An 18589-nucleotide genomic window follows, 5' to 3' on the forward strand; every position below is an offset into this window, starting at 1 on the left:
TTTGAAGATGTTAATGTAAGCATTGACTTTGAAGAAGAATTTACTAAAGAACTGAAACCACAGGCAATTACAGTCTTGAAACAGGATTTTTTTTTTGAAAGAGGGTTTTCTTTTTTCTTTATAACAAGAAAAAAACAGAACTTTCCACACAAATTCTTCAACTGCAAAATAATTGAAACTGTGTTTTTAAAATCTGTTTAAAACAAAAGAAAATTAGTTATATTAAAGTGCAAAACTATGTCCGATAACATAACTAAATGTCTTAATCATATGTAATAACAATACCCGTTTAGAGGCAGATGAACTCATCTGCAAGACAAAGCATCTATTGCTGCAGCTCTCGCTTGGTTAAACATTTGCTATCTTGAATGTGCCCAAGTTTGAAATTCGTGCAAAATGATTTTCTAAGGATTAGATATCAGCACTGTGAGAGAATGAGTAAGTCAGGTCAACTCCTCAAGCACAGATACTCAACTACAATAATAGGTTATTTTCTCTGCTTGCCCTTTCCTGTGTTTTTGAAGTTCTTTTATTTCTAGTATCCCCTTTGGTATCTCTGGGGAGGCGGCAGTGGCTCCAGCACAAGCGAGCAGCCTGGGCTTTGCAGCCCCCCATGCAGACCTTGGGCTTCTCCTCTCCCCGTGAAGGAGACCAGCCGGGAGCAGGAGGCCCCGGGGAGGGCAGCCTTGCACACTTGCTCCCACCTTGCCAACTATCCTTTTGTCAGGAAAAGGGCTTTGAATTAGTCAGTAGAGTGGACAGGTCCATTTTGCTGAGTACCTGGATTCGTGCCTTGCTGTCTTTTCTGAGCTTGTCATGGTTAATTCCAAAGTTTCTGTAGCATTCCTTTCTGATCACACAAACTTTTAAAGACTCTAGACACTGTCTCCATCTATTTCAGTTGTCTGAATCAGTGATTTTAGCTGCTCAAGTCCCTTACTTGATGCTTATGGGAGCAGTAGGCTGTTGAAGCTTTAAAGCACTCACAGTCTTCCCCCATGCTGCAGTACTGATACCCAAACAGCAGATCTTGTGCCCAAGTAATGGTAGCCACAACTCCGCAAAGCTGAGAGGCCGTCCTTGGGAAGGGCGCTGAAGGGCTCTATGTGCAGAGCTAGTGACTCCTGCTGCGGAAGGATGACTGTTTTCCACACAGTTTTCTTCAATTTATGGCTCTAGATCATGCAAAACATCTAGCCATTGCATTAAGGGATCATAAGAACACTTGTAATGTAAAGAGTTCTGCAAGGAACAGCAGCCATCTCCTTTGTCAGCACCTACCCTGGGTGTCCTGGCAAAAGCGCTCAAAAGCCGTATTCAGTTACAAAACCTGGAATCCTCCCACAGGCGCTAAAACAATCCCGTATTTTAGTTTTATTAGCTTATTTAACCATGAGGTGGTGATTGGCTCTCCTTAGTGTCCTTGTCAAAAGCGGCCGAGGGCTGCTCCCGTTTAAACTCCCGTCCGCTCGCGTTGCTCTGGCCGCGGAGCTGCGCGCGCTGCGCTTGCAGTGCCAGCGTGCTTACAAAGAGCGCTGCTGCAGGTAGGTGCCCACTCACCTCTGCCCGGCTTCGTAGAGCAGAGAGATGAGCTGAGATCCTGTGCAAGAAAATGACCTATGGGGCTGGCTCCGTGTTTTATCCCAGGCTTCGTGTGCAGCTCTGTCGTCGCCTGTGCAGACGTCCAAGTCCTGCGGAGAGCAAGGGCTGGACTCTGCAGTAGAGATCAGCTGTATTGCTGTGCCAAACGTTGTGGGCTGTTCTCTACATATCTACATCTTTTAGCCTCGTGTGGAGTACATGCATGAGAATTAGGTGTGCTGATGAACACATTAGATGTTTTCGTGATGAAATAAAGAATTAAGGAAGGTGACTTTCCTCGTGACTGTGTGTCTGCATGTATGTATTGGGCGTGCATCTGCATAGGCTCTCCAGTTAGAACTTTATTTTTGCCTCAGTGGGATCCATAAGGGTGCATCTTCCAGATACAATGCTGGTGCTATTAAAAATAATAAAAAAGTCAAGTATTCCTCACACTGTATTTTTTCAACACTTGGTTTGAAGCATTTTGCTAATCACCTTTGGGCAGCAAGATCAGTCTTTGTTATGTTGTCATTGTTATGTTGTCATTCACTCTTTATTTTATTTATTTGCTACTTATATAAAGTTCAGTGACTTGCTTGGGGCATGAAGGTCCCTTATTTGAAGAAAGGCATTTTTTTTTTTAGCTCCAGGAAAGCAGTAAACAAGATGTAAACTTCTATCTAGTAGAGATCCTATTCCCTTCTTTTGATCATCACGAAATTATTTGCATTGCTTCCAAGAAGAACATCTTTCAGGACAGTTTAGCATCTACTGAGACTTCAAAGCTCTGGAATCAGTATGGCATAAGATGTATGAGATTCATCTTCCCTGATATCAGATACCTATGGCGAAGTTGGTACACAAATAGCTGTCTGCACCTTCAGCCACTCCTGCTAGTTCTGTGTCACCTGCACGCTTGCTGAGGGGACATTCTGTCCCTCTGTCCCTCCATCCAGGCCACCGGGGAGTGCGTGGAACAAGACCAGACCCACCATTGACCCTGGGGGACACTACAGCCCTCCAACTAGACTTTGAACCACTGACCACAACCCTCTGAGCTTGGCTGCTCAGCCAGCTGGGGAAGCCAGGGAAGCCTCAATGACTTGACTTAAAGTTGTGCAGTCACAGATGCCAAGCTGCAGGTCTCCATCCTGCCAGAATGGATGGATTAGGAGTGATTTTCTGCCTCCCAGCACTTCGTGTAAGGGGCTTCATGCTTTCTGGCAGGGCACCAGCACCACACCAAAGCACCACCGTGTTGCAGGACCGTTCGGCTGCCCTCGTGCAGAGGAGAAGGGCACAGCTGGGGAAAGACAACACATAACACTAATAAACGTGTAGCGTAGTCAGGCTCATCAAAAACTAGCAGTAATTAAGAGCCAGTTTTCCCCTAGCTGATGCTAGCCCCACAGGTCACAGTTCAGACTCCTACACAGGAGGGGAGCAGTGTTGTGCGCACAGATGGAGGTGCTGAATCCCTTAACTCACCACACACAGTTGCATTATGAAACAGCCGCGGATAACAAAATATTGAGAGACATGTTTAGGGTGGTTATTTATCATGATAATTACTTGTATATAAATTATCATGCAAAAATTGTCTGCTCAGGAGTTGACATTTCTGAAAAAAGGTTTTAAAGAAATTGACAAAATCGATAAAAAACAACAGCATAGCTTAAAGGCTATGGGCCCTTAAGCTATGGCTTAAAGGCTACACCAGTTCAGTGCTTCAAGTAAAGCCGCTTGTGGCCAGTAGATGGAGATGATACAATTGCCATTAAAATAGAACGCGTTCAGGTTAGAGAAGCTTCTTTACTTTTCAATAGTCCCTGGATTCTTTCCATTCAGAATAGAACGGCAATACTAAAAGTCTGAAGGAGAGACTTTTTTCTTAGGAGTTGCTAAATAAGAACACTTTGTACTACAGATGTAAAACTGTAACTTTTATTTACTGACAAATTGCATGTAGAGGGCAGCTAGTTTGTCCTAAGAACTGCTTACTGCAGCCACAGCGGAAGAAAATCAGAGTGCTGCAATATTTTAACTGAGTCTTCTCTCTAGTCCCATTTCTCCCATCATCAAAAAGTCTGAATCAAATATATGTTGGTCCATAAAAACAGCCTCACTGTAGAATGAAACGGTTATATTAGCTCCCTCCTTGCCACTGTTAAGGCAGACACTACATCTCCTCATCCATAGGGGAGGAGGAAATGAATTTCATTCTAGGTTGCCTGTCAATCTCTGGCAGCAAGTGAAAAGGAACTGGGACGAGGCAGATGAGCTCCTGAGGCTCTAAATTACCATCAAAAAGTGCAGACGCCTGTCCTTAAAGTGAACAAAAGCTTAAGGCTGACATGGTTGGGAGGCAGGATAGAGATAAGAAAATGCATTTAAAACTGAAAGACGCAAATGGGTAATGGGAAAGAAAATGGATCTAAAATCAAGAAGATTAAGTCTCTTGTTTGACCCTATACCTATTAAATAAAATCTTTTTCACAGAATATTTTTACCCTGAAAAAAGTCATACCAAATGGCCTAGACCAAAACACCAGATTCCTGGGAATCAGTCTTATCCTCTCACCAGTTTTATGGCTGAATACAAAAAAAGAGGCTTAAGTAGTTGACCACTGCACCACTTTTTTTTCCTAAAGTGAACATTTAATAAAGTTTTATAGGTCCTAATATAAGTGAAGCAGATTTGTCCTGGCTCATTTTTCAATAATCTTGTCTGTCGTTTTTGATCTGATGGAATTGGTGTCCCTTATCAGACCCATGGAATCGATCCTTTGTTTTCAGAGGTGTGTTTTGAGCTTGCTTTTCCCTTTTTTAATGCAGCTGGCAACATTTTTTACTTATGAAAAGGGTGCTGAAAACTCAAACAATTTAAAAATGAACTTCATAGCAAGAAATATCTGGCTTCATGCCTCAATTGTGAGACTTGGACACTTAAAAGATTTTCTCTTTTAAGAAAAGACGAACAGGGAGCTGTTTGCTTTTTCTCCTAATACAAAAGTAAATGGGAATCCAATAAAGTATTTCACAGGACGTGTGAAACCATCAGGAAGTCCTTTTCCACACGCTGCCGTTAAGGCACAAAACTCATTGCTGATGGACATTCCTGGAAGCCAAAAAAGCAGCAGAGCAATTCCTTGTGGATAGGATTATTAAAGGTTATTGAACATAGTGCTCCTGGTGAAGCATTTTGCTCAAGAAGTCTATCAATCTGGTGGTCAGAAGCTGGGAGAATATGCGAGGAAAAGGATCACCCTATATTTGCCCTGTTTCTTGTGTCCTTTCCCTCAAAGTCCTTTTCTCTATTTCCCATTAGACACACAATTCTTTGATTAGACTTACATTCATCATCCTTCCAGACTTCATTACACCACCCTCAGGACACCATTCCTGTTGTTCCCTTTTATCCACGTAGTTTGCTTACACAGATCAGAGTCTCTTGAGACATAGGTTATCTTTTAAATGTTGTTGCAGTGCTTCGTGAGACAGACTTGTTCACTTAGGTTGTATAAGACCAACGAGAATAAGAATATTTTATATAAAACATATCTCATCATTGCTAATATTCATGCAGGCACTAGCTCTGTGGCCACTGAAAGAAAAAAATACCTTCTCATCCTGACAGTGCTGAGCATCACATGGATTCTACTCAAAAAGCAAAGGAGAAATAGCTAATCCTATGAAGCATATTCCAACTTTCTATTCTTTGTCTGCACTGTTTTCAAGGTTTTTCAGGTTGGAAAATCTTAATGCTTACTTTTAGTAAATAACTTACTTTCCACCGCACTTTGATCTTTTGTGTAATGCATGTGCAAGGCACTCTGGCTTTCCCTAGTAGAAGATTAAACTATTTTAATATACTGTAGTTTCATGAGAACTGCACCTCCTTTGTTACTGGTCTGTCTCTTTAGGAGGAGACACTGGAGCAGGGATTCAGATTTCCTCTCCCGTGCCGGAGGGAGATACAGCATCATCCACAAATGCAGTAGCCAGTGTCGCCAGCAACTACAGAGAGACTGTGGATGGAACAAACTAAAGAGACAGCGATGAAGCAATTAGAAGTATCAAAGAATGCATTTCAGAATTCAAAAGCACGAGATCATAGGCATCTTCGCATGAAGAACTGGATAAATTTAGTATAACTCTTATTAAAAATCCTGGCGCATTAAAACATTTCCTGGGAACTGCCTAAGACTGCCCTACTTGAGTGCAGTGAACTTCATCCAGTTATCTATTAAACTCATGTTCACTTTAAAATCTAATATTTAATAAATAGCATTATTTTTCTTTTGTTCTGCTTGTTTTCCTGAAAATAACAAATACTTATCACAGAAAATGAAAAGATTTTTAGAAGACAAACGTATCCTAAAGAATACTCACAATTCAGAAATCACAGCTTTCTGTGCGTATTTGCCAGAGTAAACAGGCAATATCATATTTGGAATAATTATGAGGTGGAAAATGCACAACAAAAGGAAAGACTATGGAACACTATCATACTAAAGCCATACCAAAAAAGCATGTATGTGTATATATGGTATGCAGCCTACTAACTGAGGAAACACAAAACAAGTGCTCATAGCAATAGGCTAGGGATTTGTTTTCCTCTTAAATATCAAAGAAAAATTATCTAAGTGGAAGCATTGAGTGAATTCTGGAAATGTTTGTATGAATGTATTAGGAGAGGAAACTGGACATGGGAAAAAATCATACCATCTTCACCTGTACCTTGTGTCTGAGAAAACTGAAAGACTCACCTCATCTGCAAATAAAAACTGTTTCCTGGACATCCTTCAGCATCAGAATCTAGAAAATCTGATACGCTTCATCATTCACAGTTAAAAATAACAGGAAAAGTCCAAGTTGCTATGGACATACAACAGGTGAAATAGGATCTTTGGACAGACTAGCTAACATATGAAAAAGAGGATCTACAACTCATCATCGACAGGCTGATAAGAACTGATAGGAGAAAAATTGTAGACTAAAGCTAAAGATCCATAAGGAAACTCTTTTTTTTTTTTCCCCTGAATTTGAAGGTAGGCTAAAATAGAAGGTACACTATGAAGAAATTTGTGTCATGTGTAAAACGGGAATGCTTCCTATTTCTCTCAATTCTGCTTTTTAGAAATGTTCTTGTGTCTTCATCCACTGGAATTTTAATTCTGGAAAAAAAAATAATTGCAGTGGATGGGAGATAAAAGCAGGAAAATAAATGCTTTTCAACTCTCTAACTGCTTGATTATTTGAATTATTAAACATAAATTATGCAGATCTTGCTAAGCTATCCACAGTGAAATATTATTCCTGTAAATTATTGAATACCCTCCACTTTTTGAAAAGAAAGTTTCACAATTCCCTTTTGAAGAGGAATTTCATCAACTGTATTAAGGCCAAGTGGATAGATTTGCTTCTCTTCACTCTGATAGCGTATGAGAAACAAATAAATTATCTGGCCTCTGGTCGAGCCTCCAGGAGAACTGCATGATTTCAGGGACTGCACTCTGAGGCAGCAAGATTGCACACTGAACTGATGCTCGTCTTGACAGCTTGTACAGTTGCTCCCTCCAGCCAGACTTATACAATCTAAAAATTAAAAAAAATGTAAAAAAAAAAAAAAAAAAAAGGCAATGTGTAAAAGGTTATGTTGTCTATTGGAACTACCCGCTTCGAAAAATAAACTGCCTATCACCCAATATGAAGTTAGAAAGGACCCAGGAGATGCCTTGCCAAAAGTAACAGCAAAAATACCAGTTTGGGGAGGGGATGCCAAGAGGGCTGCTGCTTTCATGGGAATCCTATGGACTTATTTCAAATAATAGTTTTTTTTCTTCCCTAAAAGTAGCACTGAAAGATTAAAGTGGTGGTTTGGTGGAGGCTATTTTTTTCAAGATACATTCAGTGGGAGATTCTTGGCTTTCACTCCCATCAAACACATTGTACTATGTATGACAGACCTGAGCGTAGCTCTTCTGTATTATTATTTTTATTTGCTCCTCAACAACTGCAAATATTTTCTCCTTCTGTTGATGCTTCTCTTCCTTCATCAAATGATGCATTGCTTCTAATGGGAATGCTGACAAAGAAGGAAACTAATTTCTCCCAATGCCCAGTGTTCTTTTTCCCTTCATTATGGAGAAAAGGTAAAAGTGGATTGTAGGAGAGGAAGCTCAGATATGAATAGTTGGGGGATTACTGATTTTTTTACAGTCTCCGTATTTTTCCTTAGTTTTAAATTCATTGACATTTCTAATATCTGTAATTTGAAAAAAAAAAGTAGCTAACTCAACTTCCTTGTTTTATATGTTTTACTTCCATTGTAATAATTGACATTTTTGTCCATTAATGAATGCTTCCCAAACATCAATGTAATTTAAAAAAAAAGAATTTTAAAAAAAAAAGTCTTTTCTTGGATGTGCCACAGGGAGCACGAGAGCATGAAGCAAGTATAAGCTGATGCAGTCTACACAGTTTTGAAGAATCCAAATTGTTCACTAATTTCAAGTGAACCTTTTAACTCGAAAGCTTTGGGTGTAATTCATCTAACAACTATTTCACCGGTGATAATCTTAGTACAAATATACAGCTAACAATAACTGCATTAATCTCAAAATAGATATATCAGAACAAAAGAAAAATAGTATTATTTTATTGAATAGCAGGTTTCAAAATGAACATGAGCCTAACAGATAACAGGCTTGAATTCACTGCACTCCAGTAGGTCAGGCTTAGACAGAATAGTTCCCAGGAAATGTTTTAATGATAATATAGTGTAGGTATTTTCCCTAGACTTTTTCCCTACAAAAACCATGATCTGTTTGAAATAAAAAAGCGCTTAATATCATAATCTAACAATATGAACCGATTAAAAGACATTAAAGTAATACAAAAAAAATCTCTTGTTTTCCTGTTACATTAGAGACTTTTTCAATTTATTTTTATCCATCTCTCTCTAATATATTACAGTCACAAGCATGTATACAGACGTGTGTATGTATGTGTATGTATGCATATTACATAAATATATATAACAGATATAAAACGAGACATAAAAAAGTTCATAGCACTCAAGAATTTCTATAAAGGGAGCTTTTGCATATCACATTAGACAAGATCATCTCTCTCTCTTCAGCATTAATGCAATGCAACACCATCTACATTAAGGGTCATGATATCCACACTGTGTTTTCCAGTGTATCTGAATCCAGAGTTCTCTGCATGGAGAACTTGCTCGTACTTTTGCAGTTGAACTATCAAAGATACAGGAGTTTACAAGGGTTAGCATAAAGACACATGACAGCATCTAAAACTGACTAATCCAATGCCTCGGGTTTGCAAGATTGAGCCCCAAACTGCATTTACAAAGGACACACTGGTAATTTCAGCACAAAAGTATTTGCTGAAAGGGTCTTTGAAACAAAATTTCAGGCTCCCGGGAAAACATCCGTGGAATGTTTTATGAAAAAAAATACTAGACAAAATATGTAGCTGAAATCACAGATTTCTATTAAGGCAGCATTTCAGCTTCTCTCTTTAATGAAACAGAAAATATTTGAACTCAACATATCTTTAATGTAATTTACAAAAGAGGCATAGATTTCAGTGCCAGAAGGACCATTTAAGGCTCTGGTTTGACCTTAGTGTAAACCGGACCATAGAATGCAATGCACATAGTTGGGTTTTGAGCCCACTCAGTTAGTTTGATGAAGCACAGATGGGCAAGCAAGGTATCAGAAGGCAGGTGAAAAAGTGAATTTACAGGTACTCCACCAGAAGTGCCTGTGGTTCATACACACCTTGCAGAGCCTTACTGTAAATAGGAAGAAGCTTCAGTGAAAAAAAAAATGACCACAAACCATCACAGAATAAAAGTATATTCTATAAAGGGACGGTTTTCCAAAGATCGGTATTTGCATCCACACCAGCTGATGCTGTTTCTTTCCTAACAGGGAAGAGACAGAAGGCACAGAGAGGCAATCTCTTAAGAGAGCAGAACATTTTAACATATTTTTCTCCTTTCTTTTCCTTCCCTGGGGTTGTCCCTTCTCAGGAAAGGCAGAAGGGAACAACGATGGTCCTGCTTTTGCTGAAACTCAGTGGGTGTAGACAAAGCTTATCTTTCCTTCTGTCGGAAACACGCACAAAGTAGAGCCATTTTTCAAATTTCAGACACTTTTCAAAAACAAATATTGTCTCTCTCAGATTCTGATGTTTATTTGATCTCCCAGCAAACTCCACATGTCATTCAACAGTGAAAATTGTGACCCTCTGTATTACAGGAGTCTACCAGCAACAGTGAACGCTCTTCTTAGCGTTCGCATCAGAAGGGTGCAAGTTGATGTCATGTATAACTTCCAAGAGAGAAATCCTTTTCAGAGAAAAACTGCTGCTTTGTACGGGAGGTTAAGGGGAGCTAATGGGAATGGATGGAGGAAAGTTGATTTTATGACTGATTGGATAAATGCCATGCAGGACAGACCGCAAAGTCTGTTTAGATGTCAGTTCCTTGTTGTGCTTGACATTTTCAAAAGATCCATAACTATCACAAACCTGGGTCAAATAAATAAGGCACACACCAGCACATAAAAACATATGGTTCCTGGAGAAAAGAACAACATGTTGCCATCTTTGTTGTTCCAGTGAGGAGCCCACTCTGGACAATACTTCACTGTGCATTTCTGCAGCACAGTAATAAATGTGCAGTAGCTGCAGGGCAGTCCGTTACTCTTGATAGTATTGAAAAAAGTTTCAAGGTCACTCCAACTTGGAAGGCACTGAAGATGATCTCACTCGCCTGATGCGGATCACAACAACTCTTTGTTAGGTGTGAATGAAGCATTAGCAATGTGGAAGTGCACATAAAATGGCCAGGAAATTCCAAGTGCTACTGTTGACCCTTGCCATGCTGTTCTTACCCTGACTGCACCTTAATTAGCAGCTAAAGCTCTTGACAGAAGTGTCTGGAAACAGGTAGATTTTTTTTTACCTTAGGGTTTTTTAATTATATATCCAGTCCATATTGTTGGAACATGAACGTTAAACTTTCATTTTTATAGATAGGTTGTGAATTTGGTAGGGAAAAAGCCTGGGGGAAATGGCAGCGGTTATGTCTTATCAAACCCTGACAGCTCAGGATGATTCCCAGCCTCTCGGGCAGCAATCTGTGCACTTTTTGGCCAAAGAATGAAGTTCCCCACTCGATCTCACAGAGCTGGCTGGCACTTGCATGGAGGGACCTGTAGTGAGGTGTTTGTGCATAGAGGCATTACCATCAACGGCAGAGGAATTTGTCTCTTGGGATTAAGCAAGGGCAAGGCCTAGGGGAGAAAATATTTATAGCGTTCATATGCCTTTTCTCTTCCCTCCAGGGATGAAAAAGCAGTGATAGATGCTGGGCTCCTCAAACAGTCTATAAATACTAGGTGCTTGGGAAGGACGTGTGGGTCCCAGTTGCTCTCCAAACATGTTCCCTGCTGGGAAAACTTTAAACACATGAAGTTGTTCCTCCGTATAGCTCAAACACGTGCACTGCCCATGCATCTTCCACAGCTGCGTGAGGTAGAGCTTAGAAAAAGGCCTACGGAGACACACACCTGAACGCCAAAGCGATCAGCTACGCGGCTCCCATGCGTGTCCAGGAGCTTTTGCGCTGAGGCCGCCGGCCTTTGCTGAGGAAACGGGCAGCGCCTGTGGAAAGGGCGTCCTCCCGGCCCCCGCTTTGACCCGGTGCTCCCATCTCCCAGCCTGGGACTTCCTCGGGAGGGCTGTGGAGGCTGCCAGGGTTTGCGCAGGTTTCGGGCTGCGCTCCGGGCCCGGGGGCCGCCCCGGCCCCGCCGGTCGCGCCCGCGGCGCCCAGGGCCCCGCGCGGGCCAACGGCCGCCGCTGGGGGGGGCTCGCGGCCGCCTCCCGCCGCCCGCGGCTCCCCCTCCGGAGGGGGCAGGGTTAGGGGAGGCGCAGCCCTGCGGAGCGGCCGCCAGTTCCCGCTCGCCCGGTGCGCGGGCGGCTGCAGCCTCCGCTCCGCGCCGCCTTCCTCCTCCTCCTCACTCTTCCCCCCGTGCAGCGCCGGCCATGGCGCCCCTGCTCCTGCGAGCTCCTCGCTGTCCTCCCCGCTCTGCCGCCGCCCTCTCCTCGTCCTCCTCCCCGCGGAGCTTTTAATGGCTCGGAGCCCCGGCGGCCGAGCCCGAGTGCCCGCGCAGCAGCCGCAGCCAGGAGCGCCCGCGGGAGCCCGCGCAGCGCCAGCCCCGCGCACGGTAAGGGCGAACAAAGGGGCCGGGCCGGGCGGCGCGGGCGCGGGGCAGCGGCAGCAGCGGCAGCAGCGGCCACCGCCGCCCCCTCCGCCCGCGCTGACAGCCGCGCTGCGCCGCGCGCCGGGCACCAGCCCCGCGTAATCCCCTTAGCGCCGTAATCGGCGCGGAGCCGAGCGGCGCCCTCCTGGCCGCCCTGGCCGCGGGGACAGCGCGCTCCGGACAGCGGGCGGCGGCCGCCGCACAACTTGGTGCCTTTTGTTCGGCACCGAGCCGGGGCGCTGGGCGCCCGCCGCGCCTCCCCGCGCTGCCTCCGCGCGGAGCCGAGCCCGGGCTGGCCGAGGGGGCGCGAGGCGAGGAAGGAGGGAGGGAGGCGGCCCCTGCCTCCACGAGTGCCGCGGGCCGCCGGGGCGGCGCGTTCGTAACGGCCGCAACGGCTTCAACGGCCACCCGCGCCCTTGCCGCCTTCGCGCCTCGGCCGGCGCGGCCCGGGGCCTCGTGCCCTCGACGCCTCCGCTGTGCCCGAGCTGGGAAATAAGGAACAAGCACCAAGTAAGGGTGCCCGCTCGCGAAACGGGGCGCCTGCCGGCTCATCGCCGTGACCGCGGCCGTAAGGCGTTATCGGGAGGGGAAAGCTTTTGATTAAGCAACTTTCTGTTCCCAGAGGCGGAGTTGGCGTGTAGTAGGCCTTATCTTTTGTGCTTCTGTGCTTTTTTTATTTTTACTACATGCAAACTTTTTTTTTTATTATTTTGTTTAAGTTGCTGGATTTGCTTGATTGCTGGCACCAAATAAATGAAATGCGTGGAAATATCTTTTTTTTTAGTCACAGGACGTTGGACAGGGTTTCCTTCAAAGAGATTCTGTCCCTGGAGAGCGCAAAGATGATTGCTCTACAGGAACAGTATCACTCAGCTGTTTTGTTATTTGTGTCTCCTAGATACTTTGACTCTTGCTCCTTGTATTGCTTCCAATATATATTTACAGTAAGCAGTTGATACTGGCACCGAGCCAACAGAAATAAAATTCTTGAGAAATGCAGCTGAGAACAGCACCAAACATTCCTCTGAATCTCCGTATCTCTTTGGAGCACTTAGGGCAGGCCTGTGTCGGGATTCTGGTGTCTCGCTGATTTGTGGGTTGGAGTCTTGCAGAAGTGGTCCTGCATACCAAGAAAGTACAAAATCCTCTTAGCTACGCCTCACGTGTCCGACCTGCCAGCAGCCTGAAGCCCATAACTGATTGACACAAAGTGAACTGTGCCCGCTGCGCTGCATGCCGGGGCTTGTAGTTGGTCCCTTCCCTTAAAACATCCCCAATTGAGGACTGAGCTGTGGCCAGGGGAAAGCTGCTCTTCCCATTTTACGTTCATCTTCCCACTGTACCCTGGCCTGCTATATCAGAAGTGCTCTGCCCCCAGCAAACTGATTACTCTGGGACTTTGCTTTTTAATTCAAAACTTAGCTTTCATCATGGTTGCTCTCTAAGATCGGATACGTTTCTTTCTTTCCTTCATAAATAGCAAAGACTAGGGAATATGCATAACACGTTGAATTATGACTGCTATTTTTTAGCATTTAGACATTGCTACCTGCGCAAATGTATCGTTCCTTGCCCCCTCTCCGACTTGAGTTTAAAGAAAGAGTTGGTATTGCTGGTCTTGGTAAGAGGCTGAATGTCTTTAATGCCTGGATTTCAGTTTGGAAATCTCTTCCTTTCTACTCATTACAGCTCATTACTCATGGTTTAATCAATATCTTAAAACAAGCTACTTGTAACCAAGCTTTGTGAAAGAAAATTGTGGATGATAAATGGCCAAAGGGGAAACGCCTTTTAAAAGTGATTATTTAAAAAAGGAAAAGAAAATATGTAACTTTAGGAGATGGAGTTTGCTCTCTGAATTTTCATGCTAGCTTTGGGGTTTCTGTAGAAATAAAGATTTGTAGAACTGTTCAGTAAACTTTCCTGTTGATTTCAGATGAATTTGGTTTTGGGAGAAAAAGAAAAAAGAACTTTCACTTAAACAAAAAGCTAATTTTCGCCATGTATGAACTTTAAAAAGACCAAAAAGCCTTGACACTGATAAACATGAGGCTATTAATCCTGGCAACCTTTTAGATTTTGCATGTTCCGTAACAGAGCTGTGCAAAACAACTCAATCCTCTCACTCAAAATATCTTTGTATTAAGTCAGTGATTTTTCTCTTGGGCATAGATAGTTCAGATGTTGAAAGAGTGATTAGCCACCCTCCCAAAAATGTGGATTTCTGAAAGGGATTGACTGCTGCAGTAAGTCTGAAACTGGGACCCATCAGCGCACAGGGCTGGGGTAGATGGTCCACGGGACTTACTGTTTTCCTGATGTATTCAGTAAGAAGTTGGCAGGCGGACTGAGGAGCTTGGGGCTGACGCTGGGCTGAAGACTTGTGCGCAAGCTGCCAGCTATTTTCATGTCTTCAGATTTTCCAGGAGGGAAGGAGCTCAGCAAGCCGGACCGAGGATTGCGTGTTCGCTGCTCAGTAATGATCGTCTGTCCTGGCCTGCCGTAACTGACAGCGTTGCTGCTGGTTATTAAGACTGGAATTTGAAGTGTAGCTCGGTGCTCTGACCTAATCCTCCCCCTTGCTTCTCTGGGAGAAATTCAGATCTCTATCTTGCTGACTCTTGTGTGATCCAGAACTTAGCTGCAATGGAACTGACTCATCTTTTAAAACTCGAATTAATAATAGGAAGTATTTTTGCAATTGTAGGGTTGGTTTCCAAAACATGATTAAATACATAGAGTTTGAGTTAATATTTTCTGCAGTAAATCCAAGTATTGCTAAACTTCTTGGTTACGTTCTAGTGCAGAAGCGGTATATCTGCATCCTACCTTTTATGCTGTGCTGTGATGTTACTGACAGAGATTAAGATTAGTATTGTTTTGTTTTCTGGTTTGATTTTTTTTTGATTCATGTCTTTTTATGGTGCTTGACTATGCCACAGCAAAAACATTCTTACTTTTAGAAAAGCATGATAAAAATGCTGTTTATTGAGCTTATGTCTACCCACTTGTCTTGCTTGCTCTGTTTCTTCTTTTAGAACTGGGCATGTTTATATTAAAATGGCCTTTCTAGGCTTAATTTTCCAGGCTTGAAAGGTTACGGTTGGGAGGGCTCATGTGCACGTGTACATTTCTGGTTGGTAGGTGCTGAGTAGACTGAAGTTTAGAGTTTATGGACGGGCTGCTGAATTAGTGGAAGTGAACGGGCAGCTTGCTTTCATGGTTGTAAAGGCACAGACGACTAATTACAGAGGTATAAAAGGTCACCAGGCTCAGTCAGTTTTGAATTTAAGTAAAATGTCAGTAGATTTGGCCCGCAGGAAAGTGGATGAATTAGGCAATTGATTTGGTCTGTATCAGATGTCACTGCTATCTTGCTTGCGATCATAGGGGATCCTTAGCATTGTCTGTGATGAAATAAAGTTGATTAAATGTTCTGTAAAATGAAAACACGATGTGCTTGTTTGGGGAATTCAGGCACAGGATATAAAACTTTTTTTTTTTTTTACATCTGGAATCAGAAATGGGGGAAATTGTTCCAACTTCTAGATACCAAAAGGGCTTAAAGGGAAGAAGAATGGTGCCTGTTAGTTGATATCCAAATAAAATGAAGTCCTGTGTGTGAAATTCATGGAGTTTGAACAGTACCTAAGCCCACTGAAAGGTGGGAGATGCCGTCTCCGAGGCAGTGTTGCTGGTTCTCATGTGGACGCTGTCTTGCCTTTGTGGTGCTCTGCTGCTTGCCGCTGAAAATCTTCCTTTGGGCTGTTAGAGTACCTGGAATGTCTGCTAGGAAAGAGGCTGATGACAAGATGAATTACTGATTGGGTTTCCAGTTTGTGAGCCGTATGTGGGAGTTGGTGGTTGGCTTCCCCCTCCCTCCCTGTGGGGCTGCCGCTCCTGCTGGTCAGTGCTGGCCCTCATGCGTGTTGGTGACCGCAGCACTGCTTCCCTGCTCCCGGGCACTAACAGTGCTGGAGGCTGCATCCCCTTAATCAAAGGCCCTTCCCTTGGGTCACCTGTGCTGCGGGCACAAGGCAAGAAGAGACTTGTCAGTTGGTTCAAGTGGCAGGCGCAGCGCCAGGCTGGTGACTGGAGAGCACTGAGGGGCTCTGCCTGCTCGCTAACCTGTGTACGTTTAATTGGCGCTCCCTGCGCTGCATCACGCAATTTGCTGCAGCTGATTCTCCTCTCTCAAGTAATTTTTTGTGTGTGTGTGCCTGGATGAAGCAGTTGAACCACAGATACAGTGTGTGAGTTCCTTCTGCTCCCCTCTGAATGTTACTTTTGGGTGTCCCCAGGGTTCAGTCTCCTCCAGTACCAAAGGTGTTCGGCTGGGGCCTCCGCTAGCACAGGCAGGGAGCTCGTTACTCTTTTACATCTCTCCTTATCAGCTTTCCCATGAAAGGCCCTACCGCTTCACTTGCACATGTGAGAATAATTAGGCTTCCTGTTTGCCTGGCTGGCGTGGCGCTGATGTGGGCCTAAAAGCTGGGGGGAGGGCAGGGCTGACGTGTTTGAAATGGCAGGTATGTCCCTGGGAGGTTTCCTTTCTCCCTCAGGAGCTGGGCTGAAATCACAGGCTGGCGCATAAAGGGGCGGGAGGGCTGAGCAAACTCTTGCGCCTGAATACAGAGAAGTTCTCCCTTACGTTAGTAAGTTAAAACAACTGCTGAAAATAAACAGCCCTAGGAGGAGAAGAGAGGACGTGGCGCTATCGCCTGTCTGGTGGAACGGGCCTTCCCATCATTGAGAGGCCCTGGGAACACAGCAGGTATGTGATAAACCTAGAGCAATTCCCTGGCCATCCTGCCCTTCCTACGATTCGGAGGAGAGGGGCATCTTTGCGGGGAGAAAGGGCTTTTTCTGCCCTTCCATTCCCTTCCTTCCTTTCTCTTCCAGCCTGCTCCAAATTATCCTGTAGTTTGCTGCGGCTTACTATCAAGTAAAAGGAATTAAATTTGTTTTTTAGTTAATTCTTTTCAGTCTTACAATTGCAATAACAATGATTACAACTGAGAAAGATCTGGCCAGCTCTTCTGGATAATAGTGATGTCCTTTCTGGATTAAAGGAAAGTGTGATCTGTTTAGTTTGTCCTGGATGAGGTTGTTTGCTTGAACATCAAGGCTGGAAATAGTTTAGAGGGTAAAGATCTTGTCAAAGTAAGAATCTGCAGAAGTTGGTGCAGGTCTTCTCAGAATGAGAGTTTTCCAGGGAGTGATTAGTATTCAGGCCCTTAACAGTATGAAAAAATACTAAACGGAGAAAGTGGGAAGAAAAAGGAGAAAAATCAGTTGCTGTACTTTGTAGAGATTTAAGAATGTGCATACCCTGATACACCAAGTAATCTCAGTGCATTATAGATGTTAAAATTTGAGAACCTATTCCAGAAAAGGCTCCTCACAAGCAATTTGCAGTCTCTTTACTTGAAGACCTCGGCTGATATCTTATCTCCACTGAAATTCCTCCTGAAAATCTCTGTTTGGTGTTATATCTAAAAGGCTCGAAACCATTAATGTTTACCTTTAAATATATTAAATATTCTTTTTGTTGTTGTTGTTGTTGCTTTCAGCCAGAGATACTGGTACATGCATTTAGAAGATTACAGCAGCACAATCTTACAGTTAACCTATGTTATTCATTAGTCTCTTTTTTTTTTTTATAGCTTAGCTACATTAACTGGAGTACTGAGTAAAAACTGTAAATGGAGTAAAAACTGTTGAATGTTTTGGTACAAAAAGCCACTTTTTCCCATATGTCTCTTGAAATATTGAGCATAATTTTCAATACTATGAAAAATGCTGGAAACTGTGAAAAAAGCCCCATAAAACAAGCAGAAGAGACAGGAGGCCTATAGAATACAGTCACTAAAAAGGGAACCTGGAGAGAGCAGAAAATATTCTAACAGTGCCTCAACAGAAAAGGCAAACAGGTGGTGTGATAGTACAGCAGTGGGGAGAACAGACGAGGACTCTGCCATTTGAATATAAAAAGAGGTTTTAAGGTACTGTAAGTGAGCGCTGTCCGCTATTTGGCGTTTATCAATAATACCTGAATTTGAAAGCAAGTCACAAACTGAACAGTTCCAAGGTATTTGGTCAGTTTGTCTAAAATGATCAAGTCAGAGCAAACTTTGAAGAACAGAATTTCAGAGTGTGCTTGTAGGAGAGGAGAAGTTGCCGATGGTAATTTCACAGGGCAGGTTTGTGGTAGAGCGAGCTGTGGAGCAGCTGGCTTTTTGCAGAGGAGAGGCGGAGGTGAGCAGTGTCACACTGAAGGAAAATAGTTGTTACTGAAGCAAAACTGTTGTTCTCCAAACGTGAGCATGTTTGTGCAGTAGCTCTTAGTGGGGAGGAACCAAACCTAGCAATAATGAAGCCTTTTCCGGAAAGCCAAATCTTTATGTGAAGCCTCAGCCACGCCATAGCAAATTCCCAAGCCTATGGTGAAGGGCTTTGCACAGTTTTGGAGGGCTGTTTTATCCAAGAATGAAATACAAAACTGATGGTGCAAGAGATGCATGTCTGTGTCAAATTTAACTCCTGTTGTTCAATCTTTCAGGTGCAAATCGATGCCATTTTCTTAGTTCAGGATCTGAAATTGTCCATCGGACAATATCTTGAAGTTATTCTCTCTTACTTTGTGGGCAGTGGCTACTCGAGTGGACATCCTGCTGTAGCTGATCTGCTCTGGGCAGGTACATTGG

General features: G+C 43.6%; 1 protein-coding gene across 4 annotated transcripts in view; it reads left to right on the forward strand.

The window, feature by feature from the left end:
- The first annotated feature begins 11769 nt into the window (after positions 1 to 11769).
- The window catches only part of FARP1 (FERM, ARH/RhoGEF and pleckstrin domain protein 1), a 191814-nt gene continuing 184994 nt past the window's right edge, over positions 11770 to 18589 (forward strand). For all 4 annotated transcript variants that reach the window (XM_088523313.1, XM_088523314.1, XM_088523315.1 and 1 more), the window contains exon 1: positions 11770 to 11846. The gene's annotated coding sequence lies outside the window, so the exon portion shown is untranslated. The remainder of the gene's footprint in view (positions 11847 to 18589) is intronic.

Source organism: Tinamus guttatus, unplaced genomic scaffold (genome assembly GCF_059628265.1).
Source record: "Tinamus guttatus ecotype Peru unplaced genomic scaffold, ASM5962826v1 Tinamus_guttatus_pri_ptg000180l, whole genome shotgun sequence".
Taxonomy (NCBI): Eukaryota; Metazoa; Chordata; class Aves; order Tinamiformes; family Tinamidae; genus Tinamus; species Tinamus guttatus.